The sequence below is a fragment of the Oncorhynchus nerka genome, unplaced genomic scaffold (genome assembly GCF_034236695.1).
Source record: "Oncorhynchus nerka isolate Pitt River unplaced genomic scaffold, Oner_Uvic_2.0 unplaced_scaffold_1783, whole genome shotgun sequence".
In the NCBI taxonomy this organism is placed as follows: Eukaryota; Metazoa; Chordata; class Actinopteri; order Salmoniformes; family Salmonidae; genus Oncorhynchus; species Oncorhynchus nerka.
This window is the reverse complement of record NW_027039548.1, coordinates 13,736-35,942: the sequence shown is the minus strand read 5'-3', so window position 1 is coordinate 35,942 and position 22,207 is coordinate 13,736. Positions and strand designations below refer to the sequence as shown.

The following is a 22,207-nucleotide window of genomic DNA, read 5'->3' as shown; positions in this document are numbered from 1 at the left end:
TCTGAACTTGCATTTTCCTTGACTTTCCATGACATGTTCGACCTGTGGACAAAACACTCCCAGAGCCAAAACAGCTTAGTCTGAAGACATCCTCATAGTACCGATAAAGTTTGTCAAAACATGTCAAACCATGTTAAAATGAATCCTCAGGTTGTCGATTGTCTTAATAATCGATAATATTTCAACCGGACAGTATTCAATAGAAAGGAAAAACAACGAAGGGTGCGCACTCGGTCACGCTCGCAAACCAGCACTGCATGCTTCCTAAGCACTGACAGAAAGGTCTCGTTCTTCTTAATTTTTCAGAAAAGAAGCCTGAAACAATGTCTAAAGACTGTTGACATCTAGTGGAAGCCATTGGAACTGCAATCTGGGTCCGAACCCATTAGAAACTCAATAGGCATTCAATTGAAAACTACCCACATCATTGACTTCGCTGTGTAAAGAACGCAGATATTGCACACATAAAATCCCTGACCACGACGTGATTTGAACACGCAACCTTCTGATCTGGAGTCAGACGCGCTACCTTTGCGCCACGAGGTCTCGTACAATGTGTTTTTTGGAGGGGATGCCTAGTTCAGATTTCGTTGACTGTATCATTTGGAATGAAGACCTGGTTCTCTGGGGAACTGTACCATCTGACAATGCCCCCTCGTCAGCACGTGCCTCTGCCCGGCAGGTTAGGTGTATGAAAACAAGCAAAACCAGAGCCCGGATAGCTCAGTCGGTAGAGCATCAGACTTTTAATCTGAGGGTCCAGGGTTCAAGTCCCTGTTCGGGCGATGCTTTAATGTTCACATTTCTTCACTACGCTGTCTTTCTGAACTTGCATTTTCCTTGACTTTCCATGACATGTTCGACCTGTGGACAAAACACTCCCAGAGCCAAAACAGCTTAGTCTGAAGACATCCTCATAGTACCGATAAAGTTTGTCAAAACATGTCAAACCATGTTAAAATGAATCCTCAGGTTGTCGATTGTCTTAATAATCGATAATATTTCAACCGGACAGTATTCAATAGAAAGGAAAAACAACGAAGGGTGCGCACTCGGTCACGCTCGCAAACCAGCACTGCATGCTTCCTAAGCACTGACAGAAAGGTCTCGTTCTTCTTAATTTTTCAGAAAAGAAGCCTGAAACAATGTCTAAAGACTGTTGACATCTAGTGGAAGCCATTGGAACTGCAATCTGGGTCCGAACCCATTAGAAACTCAATAGGCATTCAATTGAAAACTACCCACATCATTGACTTCGCTGTGTAAAGAACGCAGATATTGCACACATAAAATCCCTGACCACGACGTGATTTGAACACGCAACCTTCTGATCTGGAGTCAGACGCGCTACCTTTGCGCCACAAGGTCTCGTACAATGTGTTTTTTGGAGGGGATGCCTAGTTCAGATTTCGTTGACTGTATCATTTGGAATGAAGACCTGGTTCTCTGGGGAACTGTACCATCTGACAATGCCCCCTCGTCAGCACGTGCCTCTGCCCGGCAGGTTAGGTGTATGAAAACAAGCAAAACCAGAGCCCGGATAGCTCAGTCGGTAGAGCATCAGACTTTTAATCTGAGGGTCCAGGGTTCAAGTCCCTGTTCGGGCGATGCTTTAATGTTCACATTTCTTCACTACGCTGTCTTTCTGAACTTGCATTTTCCTTGACTTTCCATGACATGTTCGACCTGTGGACAAAACACTCCCAGAGCCAAAACAGCTTAGTCTGAAGACATCCTCATAGTACCGATAAAGTTTGTCAAAACATGTCAAACCATGTTAAAATGAATCCTCAGGTTGTCGATTGTCTTAATAATCGATAATATTTCAACCGGACAGTATTCAATAGAAAGGAAAAACAACGAAGGGTGCGCACTCGGTCACGCTCGCAAACCAGCACTGCATGCTTCCTAAGCACTGACAGAAAGGTCTCGTTCTTCTTAATTTTTCAGAAAAGAAGCCTGAAACAATGTCTAAAGACTGTTGACATCTAGTGGAAGCCATTAGGAACTGCAATCTGGGTCCGAACCCATTAGAAAACTCAATAGGCATTCAATTGAAAACTACCCACATCATTGACTTCGCTGTGTAAAGAACGCAGATATTGCACACATAAAATCCCTGACCACGACGTGATTTGAACACGCAACCTTCTGATCTGGAGTCAGACGCGCTACCTTTGCGCCACAAGGTCTCGTACAATGTGTTTTTTGGAGGGGATGCCTAGTTCAGATTTCGTTGACTGTATCATTTGGAATGAAGACCTGGTTCTCTGGGGAACTGTACCATCTGACAATGCCCCCTCGTCAGCACGTGCCTCTGCCCGGCAGGTTAGGTGTATGAAAACAAGCAAAACCAGAGCCCGGATAGCTCAGTCGGTAGAGCATCAGACTTTTAATCTGAGGGTCCAGGGTTCAAGTCCCTGTTCGGGCGATGCTTTAATGTTCACATTTCTTCACTACGCTGTCTTTCTGAACTTGCATTTTCCTTGACTTTCCATGACATGTTCGACCTGTGGACAAAACACTCCCAGAGCCAAACAGCTTAGTCTGAAGACATCCTCATAGTACCGATAAAGTTTGTCAAAACATGTCAAACCATGTTAAAATGAATCCTCAGGTTGTCGATTGTCTTAATAATCGATAATATTTCAACCGGACAGTATTCAATAGAAAGGAAAAACAACGAAGGGTGCGCACTCGGTCACGCTCGCAAACCAGCACTGCATGCTTCCTAAGCACTGACAGAAAGGTCTCGTTCTTCTTAATTTTTCAGAAAAGAAGCCTGAAACAATGTCTAAAGACTGTTGACATCTAGTGGAAGCCATTGGAACTGCAATCTGGGTCCGAACCCATTAGAAACTCAATAGGCATTCAATTGAAAACTACCCACATCATTGACTTCGCTGTGTAAAGAACGCAGATATTGCACACATAAAATCCCTGACCACGACGTGATTTGAACACGCAACCTTCTGATCTGGAGTCAGATGCGCTACCTTTGCGCCACGAGGTCTCGTACAATGTGTTTTTTGGAGGGGATGCCTAGTTCAGATTTCGTTGACTGTATCATTTGGAATGAAGACCTGGTTCTCTGGGGAACTGTACCATCTGACAATGCCCCCTCGTCAGCACGTGCCTCTGCCCGGCAGGTTAGGTGTATGAAAACAAGCAAAACCAGAGCCCGGATAGCTCAGTCGGTAGAGCATCAGACTTTTAATCTGAGGGTCCAGGGTTCAAGTCCCTGTTCGGGCGATGCTTTAATGTTCACATTTCTTCACTACGCTGTCTTTCTGAACTTGCATTTTCCTTGACTTTCCATGACATGTTCGACCTGTGGACAAAACACTCCCAGAGCCAAAACAGCTTAGTCTGAAGACATCCTCATAGTACCGATAAAGTTTGTCAAAACATGTCAAACCATGTTAAAATGAATCCTCAGGTTGTCGATTGTCTTAATAATCGATAATATTTCAACCGGACAGTATTCAATAGAAAGGAAAAACAACGAAGGGTGCGCACTCGGTCACGCTCGCAAACCAGCACTGCATGCTTCCTAAGCACTGACAGAAAGGTCTCGTTCTTCTTAATTTTTCAGAAAAGAAGCCTGAAACAATGTCTAAAGACTGTTGACATCTAGTGGAAGCCATTGGAACTGCAATCTGGGTCCGAACCCATTAGAAACTCAATAGGCATTCAATTGAAAACTACCCACATCATTGACTTCGCTGTGTAAAGAACGCAGATATTGCACACATAAAATCCCTGACCACGACGTGATTTGAACACGCAACCTTCTGATCTGGAGTCAGACGCGCTACCTTTGCGCCACAAGGTCTCGTACAATGTGTTTTTTGGAGGGGATGCCTGGTTCAGATTTCGTTGACTGTATCATTTGGAATGAAGACCTGGTTCTCTGGGGAACTGTACCATCTGACAATGCCCCCTCGTCAGCACGTGCCTCTGCCCGGCAGGTTAGGTGTATGAAAACAAGCAAAACCAGAGCCCGGATAGCTCAGTCGGTAGAGCATCAGACTTTTAATCTGAGGGTCCAGGGTTCAAGTCCCTGTTCGGGCGATGCTTTAATGTTCACATTTCTTCACTACGCTGTCTTTCTGAACTTGCATTTTCCTTGACTTTCCATGACATGTTCGACCTGTGGACAAAACACTCCCAGAGCCAAAACAGCTTAGTCTGAAGACATCCTCATAGTACCGATAAAGTTTGTCAAAACATGTCAAACCATGTTAAAATGAATCCTCAGGTTGTCGATTGTCTTAATAATCGATAATATTTAAACCGGACAGTATTCAATAGAAAGGAAAAACAACGAAGGGTGCCCACTCGGTCACGCTCGCAAACCAGCACTGCATGCTTCCTAAGCACTGAGAGAAAGGTCTCGTTCTTCTTAATTTTTCAGAAAAGAAGCCTGAAACAATGTCTAAAGACTGTTGACATCTAGTGGAAGCCATTGGAACTGCAATCTGGGTCCGAACCCATTAGAAACTCAATAGGAATTCAATTGAAAACTACCCACATCATTGACTTCGCTGTGTAAAGAACGCAGATATTGCACACATAAAATCCCTGACCACGACGTGATTTGAACACGCAACCATCTGATCTGGAGTCAGATGTGCTACCTTTGCGCCACGAGGTCTCGTACAATGTGTTTTTGGAGGGGATGCCTAGTTCAGATTTCGTTGACTGTATCATTTGGAATAAAGACCTGGTTCTCTGGGGAACTGTACCATCTGACAATGCCCCCTCGTCAGCACGTGCCTCTGCCCGGCAGGTTAGGTTGTATGAAAACAAGCGAAACCAGAGCCCGGATAGCTCAGTCGGTAGAGCATCAGACTTTTAATCTGAGGGTCCAGGGTTCAAGTCCCTGTTCGGGCGATGCTTTAATGTTCACATTTCTTCACTACGCTGTCTTTCTGAACTTGCATTTTCCTTGACTTTCCATGACATGTTCGACCTGTGGACAAAACACTCCCAGAGCCAAAACAGCTTAGTCTGAAGACATCCTCATAGTACCGATAAAGTTTGTCAAACCATGTTAAAATGAATCCTCAGGTTGTCGATTGTCTTAATAATCGATAATATTTCAACCGGACAGTATTCAATAGAAAGGAAAAACAACGAAGGGTGCGCACTCGGTCACGCTCGCAAACCAGCACTGCATGCTTCCTAAGCACTGACAGAAAGGTCTCGTTCTTCTTAATTTTTCAGAAAAGAAGCCTGAAACAATGTCTAAAGACTGTTGACATCTAGTGGAAGCCATTGGAACTGCAATCTGGGTCCGAACCCATTAGAAACTCAATAGGCATTCAATTGAAAACTACCCACATCATTGACTTCGCTGTGTAAAGAACGCAGATATTGCACACATAAAATCCCTGACCACGACGTGATTTGAACACGCAACCTTCTGATCTGGAGTCAGATGCGCTACCTTTGCGCCACGAGGTCTCGTACAATGTGTTTTTTGGAGGGGATGCCTGGTTCAGATTTCGTTGACTGTATCATTTGGATTGAAGACCTGGTTCTCTGGGGAACTGTACCATCTGACAATGCCCCCTCGTCAGCACGTGCCTCTGCCCGGCAGGTTAGGTGTATGAAAACAAGCAAAACCAGAGCCCGGATAGCTCAGTCGGTAGAGCATCAGACTTTTAATCTGAGGGTCCAGGGTTCAAGTCCCTGTTCGGGCGATGCTTTAATGTTCACATTTCTTCACTACGCTGTCTTTCTGAACTTGCATTTTCCTTGACTTTCCATGACATGTTCGACCTGTGGACAAAACACTCCCAGAGCCAAAACAGCTTAGTCTGAAGACATCCTCATAGTACCGATAAAGTTTGTCAAAACATGTCAAACCATGTTAAAATGAATCCTCAGGTTGTCGATTGTCTTAATAATCGATAATATTTCAACCGGACAGTATTCAATAGAAAGGAAAAACAACGAAGGGTGCGCACTCGGTCACGCTCGCAAACCAGCACTGCATGCTTCCTAAGCACTGACAGAAAGGTCTCGTTCTTCTTAATTTTTCAGAAAAGAAGCCTGAAACAATGTCTAAAGACTGTTGACATCTAGTGGAAGCCATAGGAACTGCAATCTGGGTCCGAAACCATTAGAAACTCAATAGGCATTCAATTGAAAACTACCCACATCATTGACTTCGCTGTGTAAAGAACACAGATATTGCACACATAATATCCCTGACCACGACGTGATTTGAACACGCAACCTTCTGATCTGGAGTCAGACGCGCTACTTTTGCGCCACGAGGTCTCTTACAATGTGTTTTTTGGAGGGGATGCCTGGTTCAGATTTCGTTGACTGTATCATTTGGATTGAAGACCTGGTTCTCTGGGGAACTGTACCATCTGACAATGCCCCCTCGTCAGCACGTGCCTCTGCCCGGCAGGTTAGGTGTATGAAAACAAGCAAAACCAGAGCCCGGATAGCTCAGTCGGTAGAGCATCAGACTTTTAATCTGAGGGTCCAGGGTTCAAGTCCCTGTTCGGGCGATGCTTTAATGTTCACATTTCTTCACTACGCTGTCTTTCTGAACTTGCATTTTCCTTGACTTTCCATGACATGTTCGACCTGTGGACAAAACACTCCCAGAGCCAAAACAGCTTAGTCTGAAGACATCCTCATAGTACCGATAAAGTTTGTCAAAACATGTCAAACCATGTTAAAATGAATCCTCAGGTTGTCGATTGTCTTAATAATCGATAATATTTCAACCGGACAGTATTCAATAGAAAGGAAAAACAACGAAGGGTGCGCACTCGGTCACGCTCGCAAACCAGCACTGCATGCTTCCTAAGCACTGACAGAAAGGTCTCGTTCTTCTTAATTTTTCAGAAAAGAAGCCTGAAACAATGTCTAAAGACTGTTGACATCTAGTGGAAGCCATTGGAACTGCAATCTGGGTCCGAACCCATTAGAAACTCAATAGGCATTCAATTGAAAACTACCCACATCATTGACTTCGCTGTGTAAAGAACGCAGATATTGCACACATAAAATCCCTGACCACGACGTGATTTGAACACGCAACCTTCTGATCTGGAGTCAGACGCGCTACCTTTGCGCCACAAGGTCTCGTACAAGGTGTTTTTTGGAGGGGATGCCTGGTTCAGATTTCGTTGAATGTATCATTTGGATTGAAGACCTGGTTCTCTGGGGAACTGTACCATCTGACAATGCCCCCTCGTCAGCACGTGCCTCTGCCCGGCAGGTTAGGTGTATGAAAACAAGCAAAACCAGAGCCCGGATAGCTCAGTCGGTAGAGCATCAGACTTTTAATCTGAGGGTCCAGGGTTCAAGTCCCTGTTCGGGCGATGCTTTAATGTTCACATTTCTTCACTACGCTGTCTTTCTGAACTTGCATTTTCCTTGACTTTCCATGACATGTTCGACCTGTGGACAAAACACTCCCAGAGCCAAAACAGCTTAGTCTGAAGACATCCTCATAGTACCGATAAAGTTTGTCAAAACATGTCAAACCATGTTAAAATGAATCCTCAGGTTGTCGATTGTCTTAATAATCGATAATATTTCAACCGGACAGTATTCAATAGAAAGGAAAAACAACGAAGGGTGCGCACTCGGTCACGCTCGCAAACCAGCACTGCATGCTTCCTAAGCACTGACAGAAAGGTCTCGTTCTTCTTAATTTTTCAGAAAAGAAGCCTGAAACAATGTCTAAAGACTGTTGACATCTAGTGGAAGCCATTGGAACTGCAATCTGGGTCCGAACCCATTAGAAACTCAATAGGCATTCAATTGAAAACTACCCACATCATTGACTTCGCTGTGTAAAGAACGCAGATATTGCACACATAAAATCCCTGACCACGACGTGATTTGAACACGCAACCTTCTGATCTGGAGTCAGACGCGCTACCTTTGCGCCACAAGGTCTCGTACAAGGTGTTTTTTGGAGGGGATGCCTGGTTCAGATTTCGTTGAATGTATCATTTGGATTGAAGACCTGGTTCTCTGGGGAACTGTACCATCTGACAATGCCCCCTCGTCAGCACGTGCCTCTGCCCGGCAGGTTAGGTGTATGAAAACAAGCAAAACCAGAGCCCGGATAGCTCAGTCGGTAGAGCATCAGACTTTTAATCTGAGGGTCCAGGGTTCAAGTCCCTGTTGGGCGATGCTTTAATGTTCACATTTCTTCACTACGCTGTCTTTCTGAACTTGCATTTTCCTTGACTTTCCATGACATGTTCGACCTGTGGACAAAACACTCCCAGAGCCAAAACAGCTTAGTCTGAAGACATCCTCATAGTACCGATAAAGTTTGTCAAAACATGTCAAACCATGTTAAAATGAATCCTCAGGTTGTCGATTGTCTTAATAATCGATAATATTTAAACCGGACAGTATTCAATAGAAAGGAAAAACAACGAAGGGTGCGCACTCGGTCACGCTCGCAAACCAGCACTGCATGCTTCCTAAGCACTGACAGAAAGGTCTCGTTCTTCTTAATTTTTCAGAAAAGAAGCCTGAAACAATGTCTAAAGACTGTTGACATCTAGTGGAAGCCATTGGAACTGCAATCTGGGTCCGAACCCATTAGAAACTCAATAGGCATTCAATTGAGAACTACCCACATCATTGACTTCGCTGTGTAAAGAACGCAGATATTGCACACATAAAATCCCTGACCACGACGTGATTTGAACACGCAACCTTCTGATGTGGAGTCAGATGTGCTACCTTTGCGCCACGAGGTCTCGTACAATGTGTTTTTTGGAGGGGATGCCTGGTTCAGATTTCGTTGACTGTATCATTTGGATTGAAGACCTGGTTCTCTGGGGAACTGTACCATCTGACAATGCCCCCTCGTCAGCACGTGCCTCTGCCCGGCAGGTTAGGTGTATGAAAACAAGCAAAACCAGAGCCCGGATAGCTCAGTCGGTAGAGCATCAGACTTTTAATCTGAGGGTCCAGGGTTCAAGTCCCTGTTCGGGCGATGCTTTAATGTTCACATTTCTTCACTACGCTGTCTTTCTGAACTTGCATTTTCCTTGACTTTCCATGACATGTTCGACCTGTGGACAAAACACTCCCAGAGCCAAAACAGCTTAGTCTGAAGACATCCTCATAGTACCGATAAAGTTTGTCAAAACATGTCAAACCATGTTAAAATGAATCCTCAGGTTGTCGATTGTCTTAATAATCGATAATATTTAAACCGGACAGTATTCAATAGAAAGGAAAAACAACGAAGGGTGCGCACTCGGTCACGCTCGCAAACCAGCACTGCATGCTTCCTAAGCACTGACAGAAAGGTCTCGTTCTTCTTAATTTTTCAGAAAAGAAGCCTGAAACAATGTCTAAAGACTGTTGACATCTAGTGGAAGCCATAGGAACTGCAATCTGGGTCCGAACCCATTAGAAACTCAATAGGCATTCAATTGAAAACTACCCACATCATTGACTTCGCTGTGTAAAGAACGCAGATATTGCACACATAAAATCCCTGACCACGACGTGATTTGAACACGCAACCTTCTGATCTGGAGTCAGACGCGCTACCTTTGCGCCACAAGGTCTCGTACAATGTGTTTTTTGGAGGGGATGCCTAGTTCAGATTTCGTTGACTGTATCATTTGGAATGAAGACCTGGTTCTCTGGGGAACTGTACCATCTGACAATGCCCCCTCGTCAGCACGTGCCTCTGCCCGGCAGGTTAGGTGTATGAAAACAAGCAAAACCAGAGCCCGGATAGCTCAGTCGGTAGAGCATCAGACTTTTAATCTGAGGGTCCAGGGTTCAAGTCCCTGTTCGGGCGATGCTTTAATGTTCACATTTCTTCACTACGCTGTCTTTCTGAACTTGCATTTTCCTTGACTTTCCATGACATGTTCGACCTGTGGACAAAACACTCCCAGAGCCAAAACAGCTTAGTCTGAAGACATCCTCATAGTACCGATAAAGTTTGTCAAAACATGTCAAACCATGTTAAAATGAATCCTCAGGTTGTCGATTGTCTTAATAATCGATAATATTTAAACCGGACAGTATTCAATAGAAAGGAAAAACAACGAAGGGTGCGCACTCGGTCACGCTCGCAAACCAGCACTGCATGCTTCCTAAGCACTGACAGAAAGGTCTCGTTCTTCTTAATTTTTCAGAAAAGAAGCCTGAAACAATGTCTAAAGACTGTTGACATCTAGTGGAAGCCATTGGAACTGCAATCTGGGTCCGAACCCATTATAAACTCAATAGGGATTCAATTGAAAACTACCCACATCATTCACTTCGCTGTGTAAAGAACGCAGATATCACACATAAAATCCCTGACCACGATGTGATTTGAACACGCAACCTTCTGATCTGGAGTAAGATGTGCTACCTTTGCGCCACGAGGTCTCGTACAATGTGTTTTTTGGAGGGGATGCCTAGTTCAGATTTCGTTGACTGTATCATTTGGAATGAAGACCTGGTTCTCTGGGGAACTGTACCATCTGACAATGCCCCCTCGTCAGCACGTGCCTCTGCCCGGCAGGTTAGGTGTATGAAAACAAGCAAAACCAGAGCCCGGATAGCTCAGTCGGTAGAGCATCAGACTTTTAATCTGAGGGTCCAGGGTTCAAGTCCCTGTTCGGGCGATGCTTTAATGTTCACATTTCTTCACTACGCTGTCTTTCTGAACTTGCATTTTCCTTGACTTTCCATGACATGTTCGACCTGTGGACAAAACACTCCCAGAGCCAAAACAGCTTAGTCTGAAGACATCCTCATAGTACCGATAAAGTTTGTCAAAACATGTCAAACCATGTTAAAATGAATCCTCAGGTTGTCGATTGTCTTAATAATCGATAATATTTCAACCGGACAGTATTCAATAGAAAGGAAAAACAACGAAGGGTGCGCACTCGGTCACGCTCGCAAACCAGCACTGCATGCTTCCTAAGCACTGACAGAAAGGTCTCGTTCTTCTTAATTTTTCAGAAAAGAAGCCTGAAACAATGTCTAAAGACTGTTGACATCTAGTGGAAGCCATTGGAACTGCAATCTGGGTCCGAACCCATTAGAAACTCAATAGGCATTCAATTGAAAACTACCCACATCATTGACTTCGCTGTGTAAAGAACGCAGATATCGCACACATAAAATCCCTGACCACGACGTGATTTGAACACGCAACCTTCTGATCTGGAGTCAGACGCGCTACCTTTGCGCCACAAGGTCTCGTACAATGTTTTTTTTGGAGGGGATGCCTAGTTCAGATTTCGTTGACTGTATCATTTGGAATGAAGACCTGGTTCTCTGGGGAACTGTACCATCTGACAATGCCCCCTCGTCAGCACGTGCCTCTGCCCGGCAGGTTAGGTGTATGAAAACAAGCAAAACCAGAGCCCGGATAGCTCAGTCGGTAGAGCATCAGACTTTTAATCTGAGGGTCCAGGGTTCAAGTCCCTGTTCGGGCGATGCTTTAATGTTCACATTTCTTCACTACGCTGTCTTTCTGAACTTGCATTTTCCTTGACTTTCCATGACATGTTCGACCTGTGGACAAAACACTCCCAGAGCCAAAACAGCTTAGTCTGAAGACATCCTCATAGTACCGATAAAGTTTGTCAAAACATGTCAAACCATGTTAAAATGAATCCTCAGGTTGTCGATTGTCTTAATAATCGATAATATTTAAACCGGACAGTATTCAATAGAAAGGAAAAACAACGAAGGGTGCGCACTCGGTCACGCTCGCAAACCAGCACTGCATGCTTCCTAAGCACTGACAGAAAGGTCTCGTTCTTCTTAATTTTTCAGAAAAGAAGCCTGAAACAATGTCTAAAGACTGTTGACATCTAGTGGAAGCCATTGGAACTGCAATCTGGGTCCGAACCCATTAGAAACTCAATAGGGATTCAATTGAAAACTACCCACATCATTGACTTCGCTGTGTAAAGAACGCAGATATCGCACACATAAAATCCCTGACCACGACGTGATTTGAACACGCAACCTTCTGATGTGGAGTCAGATGTGCTACCTTTGCACCAAAAGGTCTCGTACAATGTGTTTTTTGGATGGGATGCCTGGTTCAGATTTCGTTGACTGTATCATTTGGATTGAAGACCTGGTTCTCTGGGGAACTGTACCATCTGACAATGCCCCCTCGTCAGCACGTGCCTCTGCCCGGCAGGTTAGGTGTATGAAAACAAGCAAAACCAGAGCCCGGATAGCTCAGTCGGTAGAGCATCAGACTTTTAATCTGAGGGTCCAGGGTTCAAGTCCCTGTTCGGGCGATGCTTTAATGTTCACATTTCTTCACTACGCTGTCTTTCTGAACTTGCATTTTCCTTGACTTTCCATGACATGTTCGACCTGTGGACAAAACACTCCCAGAGCCAAAACAGCTTAGTCTGAAGACATCCTCATAGTACCGATAAAGTTTGTCAAAACATGTCAAACCATGTTAAAATGAATCCTCAGGTTGTCGATTGTCTTAATAATCGATAATATTTCAACCGGACAGTATTCAATAGAAAGGAAAAACAACGAAGGGTGCGCACTCGGTCACGCTCGCAAACCAGCACTGCATGCTTCCTAAGCACTGACAGAAAGGTCTCGTTCTTCTTAATTTTTCAGAAAAGAAGCCTGAAACAATGTCCAAAGACTGTTGACATCTAGTGGAAGCCATTGGAACTGCAATCTGGGTCCGAACCCATTAGAAACTCAATAGGCATTCAATTGAAAACTACCCACATCATTGACTTCGCTGTGTAAAGAACGCAGATATTGCACACATAAAATCCCTGACCACGACGTGATTTGAACACGCAACCTTCTGATCTGGAGTCAGATGCGCTACCTTTGCGCCACAAGGTCTCGTACAATGTGTTTTTGGATGGGATGCCTGGTTCAGATTTCGTTGACTGTATCATTTGGATTGAAGACCTGGTTCTCTGGGGAACTGTACCATCTGACAATGCCCCCTCGTCAGCACGTGCCTCTGCCCGGCAGGTTAGGTGTATGAAAACAAGCAAAACCAGAGCCCGGATAGCTCAGTCGGTAGAGCATCAGACTTTTAATCTGAGGGTCCAGGGTTCAAGTCCCTGTTCGGGCGATGCTTTAATGTTCACATTTCTTCACTACGCTGTCTTTCTGAACTTGCATTTTCCTTGACTTTCCATGACATGTTCGACCTGTGGACAAAACACTCCCAGAGCCAAAACAGCTTAGTCTGAAGACATCCTCATAGTACCGATAAAGTTTGTCAAAACATGTCAAACCATGTTAAAATGAATCCTCAGGTTGTCGATTGTCTTAATAATCGATAATATTTCAACCGGACAGTATTCAATAGAAAGGAAAAACAACGAAGGGTGCGCACTCGGTCACGCTCGCAAACCAGCACTGCATGCTTCCTAAGCACTGACAGAAAGGTCTCGTTCTTCTTAATTTTTCAGAAAAGAAGCCTGAAACAATGTCTAAAGACTGTTGACATCTAGTGGAAGCCATTGGAACTGCAATCTGGGTCCGAACCCATTAGAAACTCAATAGGCATTCAATTGAAAACTACCCACATCATTGACTTCGCTGTGTAAAGAACGCAGATATTGCACACATAAAATCCCTGACCACGACGTGATTTGAACACGCAACCTTCTGATCTGGAGTCAGACGCGCTACCTTTGCGCCACAAGGTCTCGTACAAGGTGTTTTTTGGAGGGGATGCCTGGTTCAGATTTCGTTGAATGTATCATTTGGATTGAAGACCTGGTTCTCTGGGGAACTGTACCATCTGACAATGCCCCCTCGTCAGCACGTGCCTCTGCCCGGCAGGTTAGGTGTATGAAAACAAGCAAAACCAGAGCCCGGATAGCTCAGTCGGTAGAGCATCAGACTTTTAATCTGAGGGTCCAGGGTTCAAGTCCCTGTTCGGGCGATGCTTTAATGTTCACATTTCTTCACTACGCTGTCTTTCTGAACTTGCATTTTCCTTGACTTTCCATGACATGTTCGACCTGTGGACAAAACACTCCCAGAGCCAAAACAGCTTAGTCTGAAGACATCCTCATAGTACCGATAAAGTTTGTCAAAACATGTCAAACCATGTTAAAATGAATCCTCAGGTTGTCGATTGTCTTAATAATCGATAATATTTAAACCGGACAGTATTCAATAGAAAGGAAAAACAACGAAGGGTGCGCACTCGGTCACGCTCGCAAACCAGCACTGCATGCTTCCTAAGCACTGACAGAAAGGTCTCGTTCTTCTTAATTTTTCAGAAAAGAAGCCTGAAACAATGTCTAAAGACTGTTGACATCTAGTGGAAGCCATTGGAACTGCAATCTGGGTCCGAACCCATTAGAAACTCAATAGGCATTCAATTGAGAACTACCCACATCATTGACTTCGCTGTGTAAAGAACGCAGATATTGCACACATAAAATCCCTGACCACGACGTGATTTGAACACGCAACCATCTGATCTGGAGTCAGATGTGCTACCTTTGCGCCACGAGGTCTCGTACAATGTGTTTTTTGGAGGGGATGCCTGGTTCAGATTTCGTTGACTGTATCATTTGGATTGAAGACCTGGTTCTCTGGGGAACTGTACCATCTGACAATGCCCCCTCGTCAGCACGTGCCTCTGCCCGGCAGGTTAGGTGTATGAAAACAAGCAAAACCAGAGCCCGGATAGCTCAGTCGGTAGAGCATCAGACTTTTAATCTGAGGGTCCAGGGTTCAAGTCCCTGTTCGGGCGATGCTTTAATGTTCACATTTCTTCACTACGCTGTCTTTCTGAACTTGCATTTTCCTTGACTTTCCATGACATGTTCGACCTGTGGACAAAACACTCCCAGAGCCAAAACAGCTTAGTCTGAAGACATCCTCATAGTACCGATAAAGTTTGTCAAAACATGTCAAACCATGTTAAAATGAATCCTCAGGTTGTCGATTGTCTTAATAATCGATAATATTTCAACCGGACAGTATTCAATAGAAAGGAAAAACAACGAAGGGTGCGCACTCGGTCACGCTCGCAAACCAGCACTGCATGCTTCCTAAGCACTGACAGAAAGGTCTCGTTCTTCTTAATTTTTCAGAAAAGAAGCCTGAAACAATGTCCAAAGACTGTTGACATCTAGTGGAAGCCATAGGAACTGCAATCTGGGTCCGAACCCATTAGAAACTCAATAGGGATTCAATTGAAAACTACCCACATCATTGACTTCGCTGTGTAAAGAACGCAGATATTGCACACATAAAATCCCTGACCAGGACGTGATTTGAACACGCAACCTTCTGATCTGGAGTCAGACGCGCTACCTTTGCGCCACAAGGTCTCGTACAATGTGTTTTTTGGAGGGGATGCCTGGTTCAGATTTCGTTGACTGTATCATTTGGATTGAAGACCTGGTTCTCTGGGGAACTGTACCATCTGACAATGCCCCCTCGTCAGCACGTGCCTCTGCCCGGCAGGTTAGGTGTATGAAAACAAGCAAAACCAGAGCCCGGATAGCTCAGTCGGTAGAGCATCAGACTTTTAATCTGAGGGTCCAGGGTTCAAGTCCCTGTTCGGGCGATGCTTTAATGTTCACATTTCTTCACTACGTTGTCTTTCTGAACTTGCATTTTCCTTGACTTTCCATGACATGTTCGACCTGTGGACAAAACACTCCCAGAGCCAAAACAGCTTAGTCTGAAGACATCCTCATAGTACCGATAAAGTTTGTCAAAACATGTCAAACCATGTTAAAATGAATCCTCAGGTTGTCGATTGTCTTAATAATCGATAATATTTAAACCGGACAGTATTCAATAGAAAGGAAAAACAACGAAGGGTGCGCACTCGGTCACGCTCGCAAACCAGCACTGCATGCTTCCTAAGCACTGACAGAAAGGTCTCGTTCTTCTTAATTTTTCAGAAAAGAAGCCTGAAACAATGTCTAAAGACTGTTGACATCTAGTGGAAGCCATTGGAACTGCAATCTGGGTCCGAACCCATTAGAAACTCAATAGGCATTCAATTGAGAACTACCCACATCATTGACTTCGCTGTGTAAAGAACGCAGATATTGCACACATAAAATCCCTGACCACGACGTGATTTGAACACGCAACCTTCTGATCTGGAGTCAGACGCGCTACCTTTGCGCCACGAGGTCTCGTACAATGTGTTTTTTGGAGGGGATGCCTGGTTCAGATTTCGTTGACTGTATCATTTGGATTGAAGACCTGGTTCTCTGGGGAACTGTACCATCTGACAATGCCCCCTCGTCAGCACGTGCCTCTGCCCGGCAGGTTAGGTGTATGAAAACAAGCAAAACCAGAGCCCGGATAGCTCAGTCGGTAGAGCATCAGACTTTTAATCTGAGGGTCCAGGGTTCAAGTCCCTGTTCGGGCGACGCTTTAATGTTCACATTTCTTCACTACGCTGTCTTTCTGAACTTGCATTTTCCTTGACTTTCCATGACATGTTCGACCTGTGGACAAAACACTCCCAGAGCCAAAACAGCTTAGTCTGAAGACATCCTCATAGTACCGATAAAGTTTGTCAAAACATGTCAAACCATGTTAAAATGAATCCTCAGGTTGTCGATTGTCTTAATAATCGATAATATTTAAACCGGACAGTATTCAATAGAAAGGAAAAACAACGAAGGGTGCGCACTCGGTCACGCTCGCAAACCAGCACTGCATGCTTCCTAAGCACTGACAGAAAGGTCTCGTTCTTCTTAATTTTTCAGAAAAGAAGCCTGAAACAATGTCTAAAGACTGTTGACATCTAGTGGAAGCCATTGGAACTGCAATCTGGGTCCGAACCCATTAGAAACTCAATAGGCATTCAATTGAGAACTACCCACATCATTGACTTCGCTGTGTAAAGAACGCAGATATCGCACACATAAAATCCCTGACCACGACGTGATTTGAACACGCAACCTTCTGATGTGGAGTCAGATGTGCTACCTTTGCGCCACGAGGTCTCGTACAATGTGTTTTTTGGAGGGGATGCCTGGTTCAGATTTTGTTGACTGTATCATTTGGATTGAAGACCTGGTTCTCTGGGGAACTGTACCATCTGACAATGCCCCCTCGTCAGCACGTGCCTCTGCCCGGCAGGTTAGGTGTATGAAAACAAGCAAAACCAGAGCCCGGATAGCTCAGTCGGTAGAGCATCAGACTTTTAATCTGAGGGTCCAGGGTTCAAGTCCCTGTTCGGGCGATGCTTTAATGTTCACATTTCTTCACTACGCTGTCTTTCTGAACTTGCATTTTCCTTGACTTTCCATGACATGTTCGACCTGTGGACAAAACACTCCCAGAGCCAAAACAGCTTAGTCTGAAGACATCCTCATAGTACCGATAAAGTTTGTCAAAACATGTCAAACCATGTTAAAATGAATCCTCAGGTTGTCGATTGTCTTAATAATCGATAATATTTCAACCGGACAGTATTCAATAGAAAGGAAAAACAACGAAGGGTGCGCACTCGGTCACGCTCGCAAACCAGCACTGCATGCTTCCTAAGCACTGACAGAAAGGTCTCATTCTTCTTAATTTTTCAGAAAAGAAGCCTGAAACAATGTCTAAAGACTGTTGACATCTAGTGGAAGCCATAGGAACTGCAATCTGGGTCCGAACCCATTAGAAACTCAATAGGGATTCAATTGAAAACTACCCACATCATTGACTTCGCTGTGTAAAGAACGCAGATATTGCACACATAAAATCCCTGACCACGACGTGATTTGAACACGCAACCTTCTGATCTGGAGTCAGACGCGCTACCTTTGCGCCCACAAGGTCTCGTACAATGTGTTTTTGGAGGGGATGCCTGGTTCAGATTTCGTTGACTGTATCATTTGGATTGAAGACCTGGTTCTCTGGGGAACTGTACCATCTGACAATGCCCCCTCGTCAGCACGTGCCTCTGCCCGGCAGGTTAGGTGTATGAAAACAAGCAAAACCAGAGCCCGGATAGCTCAGTCGGTAGAGCATCAGACTTTTAATCTGAGGGTCCAGGGTTCAAGTCCCTGTTCGGGCGATGCTTTAATGTTCACATTTCTTCACTACGCTGTCTTTCTGAACTTGCATTTTCCTTGACTTTCCATGACATGTTCGACCTGTGGACAAAACACTCCCAGAGCCAAAACAGCTTAGTCTGAAGACATCCTCATAGTACCGATAAAGTTTGTCAAAACATGTCAAACCATGTTAAAATGAATCCTCAGGTTGTCGATTGTCTTAATAATCGATAATATTTCAACCGGACAGTATTCAATAGAAAGGAAAAACAACGAAGGGTGCGCACTCGGTCACGCTCGCAAACCAGCACTGCATGCTTCCTAAGCACTGACAGAAAGGTCTCGTTCTTCTTAATTTTTCAGAAAAGAAGCCTGAAACAATGTCTAAAGACTGTTGACATCTAGTGGAAGCCATTGGAACTGCAATCTGGGTCCGAACCCATTAGAAACTCAATAGGCATTCAATTGAGAACTACCCACATCATTGACTTCGCTGTGTAAAGAACGCAGATATTGCACACATAAAATCCCTGACCACGACGTGATTTGAACACGCAACCTTCTGATCTGGAGTCAGACGCGCTACCTTTGCGCCACAAGGTCTCGTACAAGGTTTTTTTGGATGGGATGCCTGGTTCAGATTTTGTTGACTGTATCATTTGGATTGAAGACCTGGTTCTCTGGGGAACTGTACCATCTGACAATGCCCCCTCGTCAGCACGTGCCTCTGCCCGGCAGGTTAGGTGTATGAAAACAAGCAAAACCAGAGCCCGGATAGCTCAGTCGGTAGAGCATCAGACTTTTAATCTGAGGGTCCAGGGTTCAAGTCCCTGTTCGGGCGAAGCTTTAATGTTCACATTTCTTCACTACGCTGTCTTTCTGAACTTGCATTTTTCTTGACTTTCCATGACATGTTCGACCTGTGGACAAAACACTCCCAGAGCCAAAACAGCTTAGTCTGAAGACATCCTCATTGTACCGATAAAGTTTGTCAAAACATGTCAAACCATGTTAAAATGAATCCTCAGGTTGTTGATTGTCTTAATAATCGATAATATTTCAACCGGACAGTATTCAATAGAAAGGAAAAACAACGAAGGGTGCGCACTCGGTCACGCTCGCAAACCAGCACTGCATGCTTCCTAAGCACTGACAGAAAGGTCTCATTCTTCTTAATTTTTCAGAAAAGAAGCCTGAAACAATGTCCAAAGAATAGTTGACATCTAGTGGAAGCCATAGGAACTGCAATCTGGGTCCGAACCCATTAGAAACTCAATAGAAAACTACCCACATCATTGACTTCGCTGTGTAAAGAACGCAGATATTGCACACATAAAATCTCTGACCACGACGTGATTTGAACACGCAACCTTCTGATCTGGAGTCAGACGCGCTACCTTTGCGCCACAAGGTCTCGTACAATGTGTTTTTTGGAGGGGATGCCTGGTTCAGATTTCGTTGACTGTATCATTTGGATTGAAGACCTGGTTCTCTGGGGAACTGTCCCATCTGACAATGCCCCCTCGTCAGCACGTGCCTCTGCCCGGCAGGTTAGGTGTATGAAAACAAGCAAAACCAGAGCCCGGATACCTCAGTCGGTAGAGCATCAGACTTTTAATCTGAGGGTCCAGGGTTGAAGTCCCTGTTCGGGCGATGCTTTAATGTTCACATTTCTTCACTACGTTGTCTTTCTGAACTTGCATTTTCCTTGACTTTCCATGACATGTTCGACCTGTGGACAAAACACTCCCAGAGCCAAAACAGCTTAGTCTGAAGACATCCTCATAGTACCGATAAAGTTTGTCAAAACATGTCAAACCATGTTAAAATGAATCCTCAGGTTGTTGATTGTCTTAATAATCGATAATATTTCAACCGGACAGTATTCAATAGAAAGGAAAAACAACGAAGGGTGCGCACTCTGTCACGCTCGCAAACCAGCACTGCATGCTTCCTAAGCACTGACAGAAAGGTCTCATTCTTCTTAATTTTTCAGAAAAGAAGCCTGAAACAATGTCCAAAGAATAGTTGACATCTAGTGGAAGCCATAGGAACTGCAATCTGGGGCCGAACACATTAGAAACTCAATAGAAAACTACCCACATCATTGACTTCGCTGTGTAAAGAACGCAGATATTGCACACATAAAATCCCTGACCACGACGTGATTTGAACAGGCAACCTTCTGATCTGGAGTCAGACGCGCTACCTTTGCGCCACAAGGTCTCGTACAATGTGTTTTTTGGAGGGGATGCCTGGTTCAGATTTCGTAGACTGTATCATTTGGATTGAAGACCTGGTTCTCTGGGGAACTGTCCCATCTGACAATGCCCCCTCGTCAGCACGTGCCTCTGCTCGGCAGGTTAGGTGTATGAAAACAAGCAAAGCCAGAGCCCGGATAGCTCAGTCGGTAGAGCATCAGACTTTTAATCTGAGGGTCCAGGGTTCAAATCCCTGTTCTGGTGATGCTTTAATGTTCACATTTCTTCACTACGCTGTCTTTCTGAACTTGCATTTTCCTTGACATTCCATGACATGTTCGACCTGTGGACAAAACACTCCCAGAGCCAAAACAGCTTAGTCTGAAGACATCCTCATAGTACCGATAAAGTTTGTCAAAACATGTCAAACCATGTTAAAATGAATCCTCGGGTTGTCGATTGTCTTAATAATCGATAATATTTCAACCGGACAGTATTCAATAGAAAGGAAAAACAACGAAGGGTGCGCACTCGGTCACGCTCGCAAACCAGCACTGCATACTTCCTAAGCAGTGACAGAAAGGTCTCGTTCTTCTTAATTTTTCAGAAAAGAAGTCTGAAACAATGTCTAAAGACTGTTGACATCTAGTGGAAGCCATAGGAACTGCAATCTGGGTCCGAACCCATTAGAAACTCAATAGGCATTCAATTGAAAACTACCCACACCAAAAAAAATCCCACTTCCTGTGTTGATTTTCCTCAGGTTTTCGCCTGCCGTATCAGTTCTGTTATACTCACAGACAGGATTTTAACAGTTTTGGAAACTTTAGAGTGTTTGATATCCACATCTACCAATTATATGCATATCCGCGTTTCTGGGCCTGAGTAACAGGGCACGCTTCTCATCCATATGCCGAAATACTGCCTCCAAGCCAAAAGAAGTTCAACTCCCTGTTCGAAGACTGATTTAAGTCTGTCAATCACACAACATCATCTAATTTAGGAATTTGCAGTGTGACATGCTTCTGTGAGAGACAATTGTTATCTTAAGCGGCATTGGTTTGGTGGTTTCTGTGTATGATTGGTACTGTAAAGCCACATTGGTTCTTGTGCTGATTCACTGACTTCGCTGTGTAAAGAAGGCAGAGATTGCACACATAAAATCCCTGACCACGAAGTGATTTGAACACACAAACTTCTGATCTGGAGTCAGACGCGCTACCTTTGAGCCACAAGGTCTTGTACAATGTGTTTTTTGGAGGGGATGACTAGTTCAGATTTTGTTGAGTGTATCAATTGGAACGAAGACCTGGTTCTCTGGGGAAATGTACCATCTGACAATGCCCCCTCGTCAGCACGTGCCTCTGCCCGGCAGGTTAGGTGTATGAAAATAAGTAAAAGCAGAGCCTGGATAGAACAGTCGGTAGAGCATCAGACTTTTAATCTAAGGGTCCAGGGTTCAAGTCCCTGTACAGGTGTTGCATTAATGTTAACCTTTCTTCACTACGCTGTCTTTCTGACCTTGCACTTTCCATGACATGTTCGACCTGTGGACAAAACACTCCCAGAGCCAAAACAGCTTAGTCTGAAGACATCCTCATAGTACCGGTAGAGTATGTCGAAACATGTCAAACAATGTTTATAATTAATCCTCAGGTTGTCAATAGTCTTAACCTCTCTGAGCACGAACCCGGTAGGTAGCGGGCTGAAATTCCACAACATATGGTGATCGCTACATAAATAGTCATATTAAACATTCATGAAAATACAAGTGTCTCACATGTATCGAAAGCCTAGGATCTTGCTAATCCAACTGCGTTGTCAGCTTTAAAAAATGATTTACTGCGATAGAATACGATGCGATTATCTGAGGATAGAGCCCCATAAAAAACAACCATTTCAACCAGCACAGGCGTAACAAAATCACATACTGCAATAAAATAAATTGTTTACCTTTGACGATCTTCGTCTGTTTGCAATCCAAATGCTCAT

The 22,207-nt window shown here is 44.4% G+C and overlaps 47 non-coding genes across 47 annotated transcripts; 25 read left to right on the top strand and 22 right to left on the bottom strand.

Annotated features, from left to right (window-relative positions):
- Positions 1 to 474: 474 nt before the first annotated feature.
- Positions 475 to 546, bottom strand: trnaw-cca (transfer RNA tryptophan (anticodon CCA)). The gene has a single exon. It is a non-coding gene; the product is annotated as a tRNA-Trp (tRNA).
- A 166-nt stretch (positions 547 to 712) lies between these two features.
- On the top strand, positions 713 to 785 carry trnak-uuu (transfer RNA lysine (anticodon UUU)). The gene has a single exon. It is a non-coding gene; the product is annotated as a tRNA-Lys (tRNA).
- A 511-nt stretch (positions 786 to 1,296) lies between these two features.
- Positions 1,297 to 1,368, bottom strand: trnaw-cca (transfer RNA tryptophan (anticodon CCA)). Its single transcript has one exon. It is a non-coding gene; the product is annotated as a tRNA-Trp (tRNA).
- A 166-nt stretch (positions 1,369 to 1,534) lies between these two features.
- Positions 1,535 to 1,607, top strand: trnak-uuu (transfer RNA lysine (anticodon UUU)). Its single transcript has one exon. It is a non-coding gene; the product is annotated as a tRNA-Lys (tRNA).
- Positions 1,608 to 2,120: 513 nt separating this feature from the next.
- Positions 2,121 to 2,192, bottom strand: trnaw-cca (transfer RNA tryptophan (anticodon CCA)). Its single transcript has one exon. It is a non-coding gene; the product is annotated as a tRNA-Trp (tRNA).
- A 166-nt stretch (positions 2,193 to 2,358) lies between these two features.
- On the top strand, positions 2,359 to 2,431 carry trnak-uuu (transfer RNA lysine (anticodon UUU)). Its single transcript has one exon. It is a non-coding gene; the product is annotated as a tRNA-Lys (tRNA).
- A 510-nt stretch (positions 2,432 to 2,941) lies between these two features.
- Positions 2,942 to 3,013, bottom strand: trnaw-cca (transfer RNA tryptophan (anticodon CCA)). The gene has a single exon. It is a non-coding gene; the product is annotated as a tRNA-Trp (tRNA).
- A 166-nt stretch (positions 3,014 to 3,179) lies between these two features.
- On the top strand, positions 3,180 to 3,252 carry trnak-uuu (transfer RNA lysine (anticodon UUU)). Its single transcript has one exon. It is a non-coding gene; the product is annotated as a tRNA-Lys (tRNA).
- Positions 3,253 to 3,763: 511 nt separating this feature from the next.
- On the bottom strand, positions 3,764 to 3,835 carry trnaw-cca (transfer RNA tryptophan (anticodon CCA)). Its single transcript has one exon. It is a non-coding gene; the product is annotated as a tRNA-Trp (tRNA).
- Positions 3,836 to 4,001: 166 nt separating this feature from the next.
- On the top strand, positions 4,002 to 4,074 carry trnak-uuu (transfer RNA lysine (anticodon UUU)). Its single transcript has one exon. It is a non-coding gene; the product is annotated as a tRNA-Lys (tRNA).
- Positions 4,075 to 4,585: 511 nt separating this feature from the next.
- trnaw-cca (transfer RNA tryptophan (anticodon CCA)) lies at positions 4,586 to 4,657 on the bottom strand. Its single transcript has one exon. It is a non-coding gene; the product is annotated as a tRNA-Trp (tRNA).
- Positions 4,658 to 4,823: 166 nt separating this feature from the next.
- On the top strand, positions 4,824 to 4,896 carry trnak-uuu (transfer RNA lysine (anticodon UUU)). Its single transcript has one exon. It is a non-coding gene; the product is annotated as a tRNA-Lys (tRNA).
- A 501-nt stretch (positions 4,897 to 5,397) lies between these two features.
- On the bottom strand, positions 5,398 to 5,469 carry trnaw-cca (transfer RNA tryptophan (anticodon CCA)). Its single transcript has one exon. It is a non-coding gene; the product is annotated as a tRNA-Trp (tRNA).
- A 166-nt stretch (positions 5,470 to 5,635) lies between these two features.
- Positions 5,636 to 5,708, top strand: trnak-uuu (transfer RNA lysine (anticodon UUU)). The gene has a single exon. It is a non-coding gene; the product is annotated as a tRNA-Lys (tRNA).
- A 511-nt stretch (positions 5,709 to 6,219) lies between these two features.
- trnaw-cca (transfer RNA tryptophan (anticodon CCA)) lies at positions 6,220 to 6,291 on the bottom strand. The gene has a single exon. It is a non-coding gene; the product is annotated as a tRNA-Trp (tRNA).
- Positions 6,292 to 6,457: 166 nt separating this feature from the next.
- Positions 6,458 to 6,530, top strand: trnak-uuu (transfer RNA lysine (anticodon UUU)). Its single transcript has one exon. It is a non-coding gene; the product is annotated as a tRNA-Lys (tRNA).
- A 511-nt stretch (positions 6,531 to 7,041) lies between these two features.
- On the bottom strand, positions 7,042 to 7,113 carry trnaw-cca (transfer RNA tryptophan (anticodon CCA)). The gene has a single exon. It is a non-coding gene; the product is annotated as a tRNA-Trp (tRNA).
- Positions 7,114 to 7,279: 166 nt separating this feature from the next.
- Positions 7,280 to 7,352, top strand: trnak-uuu (transfer RNA lysine (anticodon UUU)). Its single transcript has one exon. It is a non-coding gene; the product is annotated as a tRNA-Lys (tRNA).
- A 511-nt stretch (positions 7,353 to 7,863) lies between these two features.
- On the bottom strand, positions 7,864 to 7,935 carry trnac-aca (transfer RNA cysteine (anticodon ACA)). Its single transcript has one exon. It is a non-coding gene; the product is annotated as a tRNA-Trp (tRNA).
- A 166-nt stretch (positions 7,936 to 8,101) lies between these two features.
- trnak-uuu (transfer RNA lysine (anticodon UUU)) lies at positions 8,102 to 8,173 on the top strand. Its single transcript has one exon. It is a non-coding gene; the product is annotated as a tRNA-Lys (tRNA).
- Positions 8,174 to 8,684: 511 nt separating this feature from the next.
- Positions 8,685 to 8,756, bottom strand: trnaw-cca (transfer RNA tryptophan (anticodon CCA)). Its single transcript has one exon. It is a non-coding gene; the product is annotated as a tRNA-Trp (tRNA).
- Positions 8,757 to 8,922: 166 nt separating this feature from the next.
- On the top strand, positions 8,923 to 8,995 carry trnak-uuu (transfer RNA lysine (anticodon UUU)). The gene has a single exon. It is a non-coding gene; the product is annotated as a tRNA-Lys (tRNA).
- A 511-nt stretch (positions 8,996 to 9,506) lies between these two features.
- Positions 9,507 to 9,578, bottom strand: trnaw-cca (transfer RNA tryptophan (anticodon CCA)). The gene has a single exon. It is a non-coding gene; the product is annotated as a tRNA-Trp (tRNA).
- A 166-nt stretch (positions 9,579 to 9,744) lies between these two features.
- trnak-uuu (transfer RNA lysine (anticodon UUU)) lies at positions 9,745 to 9,817 on the top strand. The gene has a single exon. It is a non-coding gene; the product is annotated as a tRNA-Lys (tRNA).
- A 747-nt stretch (positions 9,818 to 10,564) lies between these two features.
- trnak-uuu (transfer RNA lysine (anticodon UUU)) lies at positions 10,565 to 10,637 on the top strand. Its single transcript has one exon. It is a non-coding gene; the product is annotated as a tRNA-Lys (tRNA).
- Positions 10,638 to 11,148: 511 nt separating this feature from the next.
- On the bottom strand, positions 11,149 to 11,220 carry trnaw-cca (transfer RNA tryptophan (anticodon CCA)). Its single transcript has one exon. It is a non-coding gene; the product is annotated as a tRNA-Trp (tRNA).
- Positions 11,221 to 11,386: 166 nt separating this feature from the next.
- On the top strand, positions 11,387 to 11,459 carry trnak-uuu (transfer RNA lysine (anticodon UUU)). Its single transcript has one exon. It is a non-coding gene; the product is annotated as a tRNA-Lys (tRNA).
- A 749-nt stretch (positions 11,460 to 12,208) lies between these two features.
- trnak-uuu (transfer RNA lysine (anticodon UUU)) lies at positions 12,209 to 12,281 on the top strand. Its single transcript has one exon. It is a non-coding gene; the product is annotated as a tRNA-Lys (tRNA).
- Positions 12,282 to 12,792: 511 nt separating this feature from the next.
- On the bottom strand, positions 12,793 to 12,864 carry trnaw-cca (transfer RNA tryptophan (anticodon CCA)). Its single transcript has one exon. It is a non-coding gene; the product is annotated as a tRNA-Trp (tRNA).
- A 165-nt stretch (positions 12,865 to 13,029) lies between these two features.
- Positions 13,030 to 13,102, top strand: trnak-uuu (transfer RNA lysine (anticodon UUU)). The gene has a single exon. It is a non-coding gene; the product is annotated as a tRNA-Lys (tRNA).
- Positions 13,103 to 13,613: 511 nt separating this feature from the next.
- Positions 13,614 to 13,685, bottom strand: trnaw-cca (transfer RNA tryptophan (anticodon CCA)). Its single transcript has one exon. It is a non-coding gene; the product is annotated as a tRNA-Trp (tRNA).
- Positions 13,686 to 13,851: 166 nt separating this feature from the next.
- On the top strand, positions 13,852 to 13,924 carry trnak-uuu (transfer RNA lysine (anticodon UUU)). Its single transcript has one exon. It is a non-coding gene; the product is annotated as a tRNA-Lys (tRNA).
- A 511-nt stretch (positions 13,925 to 14,435) lies between these two features.
- On the bottom strand, positions 14,436 to 14,507 carry trnaw-cca (transfer RNA tryptophan (anticodon CCA)). Its single transcript has one exon. It is a non-coding gene; the product is annotated as a tRNA-Trp (tRNA).
- Positions 14,508 to 14,673: 166 nt separating this feature from the next.
- On the top strand, positions 14,674 to 14,746 carry trnak-uuu (transfer RNA lysine (anticodon UUU)). Its single transcript has one exon. It is a non-coding gene; the product is annotated as a tRNA-Lys (tRNA).
- Positions 14,747 to 15,257: 511 nt separating this feature from the next.
- On the bottom strand, positions 15,258 to 15,329 carry trnaw-cca (transfer RNA tryptophan (anticodon CCA)). Its single transcript has one exon. It is a non-coding gene; the product is annotated as a tRNA-Trp (tRNA).
- Positions 15,330 to 15,495: 166 nt separating this feature from the next.
- On the top strand, positions 15,496 to 15,568 carry trnak-uuu (transfer RNA lysine (anticodon UUU)). The gene has a single exon. It is a non-coding gene; the product is annotated as a tRNA-Lys (tRNA).
- A 511-nt stretch (positions 15,569 to 16,079) lies between these two features.
- Positions 16,080 to 16,151, bottom strand: trnaw-cca (transfer RNA tryptophan (anticodon CCA)). The gene has a single exon. It is a non-coding gene; the product is annotated as a tRNA-Trp (tRNA).
- A 166-nt stretch (positions 16,152 to 16,317) lies between these two features.
- On the top strand, positions 16,318 to 16,390 carry trnak-uuu (transfer RNA lysine (anticodon UUU)). The gene has a single exon. It is a non-coding gene; the product is annotated as a tRNA-Lys (tRNA).
- A 511-nt stretch (positions 16,391 to 16,901) lies between these two features.
- On the bottom strand, positions 16,902 to 16,973 carry trnaw-cca (transfer RNA tryptophan (anticodon CCA)). The gene has a single exon. It is a non-coding gene; the product is annotated as a tRNA-Trp (tRNA).
- Positions 16,974 to 17,139: 166 nt separating this feature from the next.
- Positions 17,140 to 17,212, top strand: trnak-uuu (transfer RNA lysine (anticodon UUU)). The gene has a single exon. It is a non-coding gene; the product is annotated as a tRNA-Lys (tRNA).
- A 511-nt stretch (positions 17,213 to 17,723) lies between these two features.
- On the bottom strand, positions 17,724 to 17,796 carry trnaw-cca (transfer RNA tryptophan (anticodon CCA)). Its single transcript has one exon. It is a non-coding gene; the product is annotated as a tRNA-Trp (tRNA).
- A 165-nt stretch (positions 17,797 to 17,961) lies between these two features.
- Positions 17,962 to 18,034, top strand: trnak-uuu (transfer RNA lysine (anticodon UUU)). Its single transcript has one exon. It is a non-coding gene; the product is annotated as a tRNA-Lys (tRNA).
- Positions 18,035 to 18,545: 511 nt separating this feature from the next.
- On the bottom strand, positions 18,546 to 18,617 carry trnaw-cca (transfer RNA tryptophan (anticodon CCA)). The gene has a single exon. It is a non-coding gene; the product is annotated as a tRNA-Trp (tRNA).
- Positions 18,618 to 18,782: 165 nt separating this feature from the next.
- On the top strand, positions 18,783 to 18,855 carry trnak-uuu (transfer RNA lysine (anticodon UUU)). Its single transcript has one exon. It is a non-coding gene; the product is annotated as a tRNA-Lys (tRNA).
- Positions 18,856 to 19,356: 501 nt separating this feature from the next.
- trnaw-cca (transfer RNA tryptophan (anticodon CCA)) lies at positions 19,357 to 19,428 on the bottom strand. The gene has a single exon. It is a non-coding gene; the product is annotated as a tRNA-Trp (tRNA).
- Positions 19,429 to 19,594: 166 nt separating this feature from the next.
- On the top strand, positions 19,595 to 19,667 carry trnak-uuu (transfer RNA lysine (anticodon UUU)). Its single transcript has one exon. It is a non-coding gene; the product is annotated as a tRNA-Lys (tRNA).
- A 739-nt stretch (positions 19,668 to 20,406) lies between these two features.
- trnak-uuu (transfer RNA lysine (anticodon UUU)) lies at positions 20,407 to 20,479 on the top strand. Its single transcript has one exon. It is a non-coding gene; the product is annotated as a tRNA-Lys (tRNA).
- Positions 20,480 to 22,207: the final 1,728 nt, after the last annotated feature.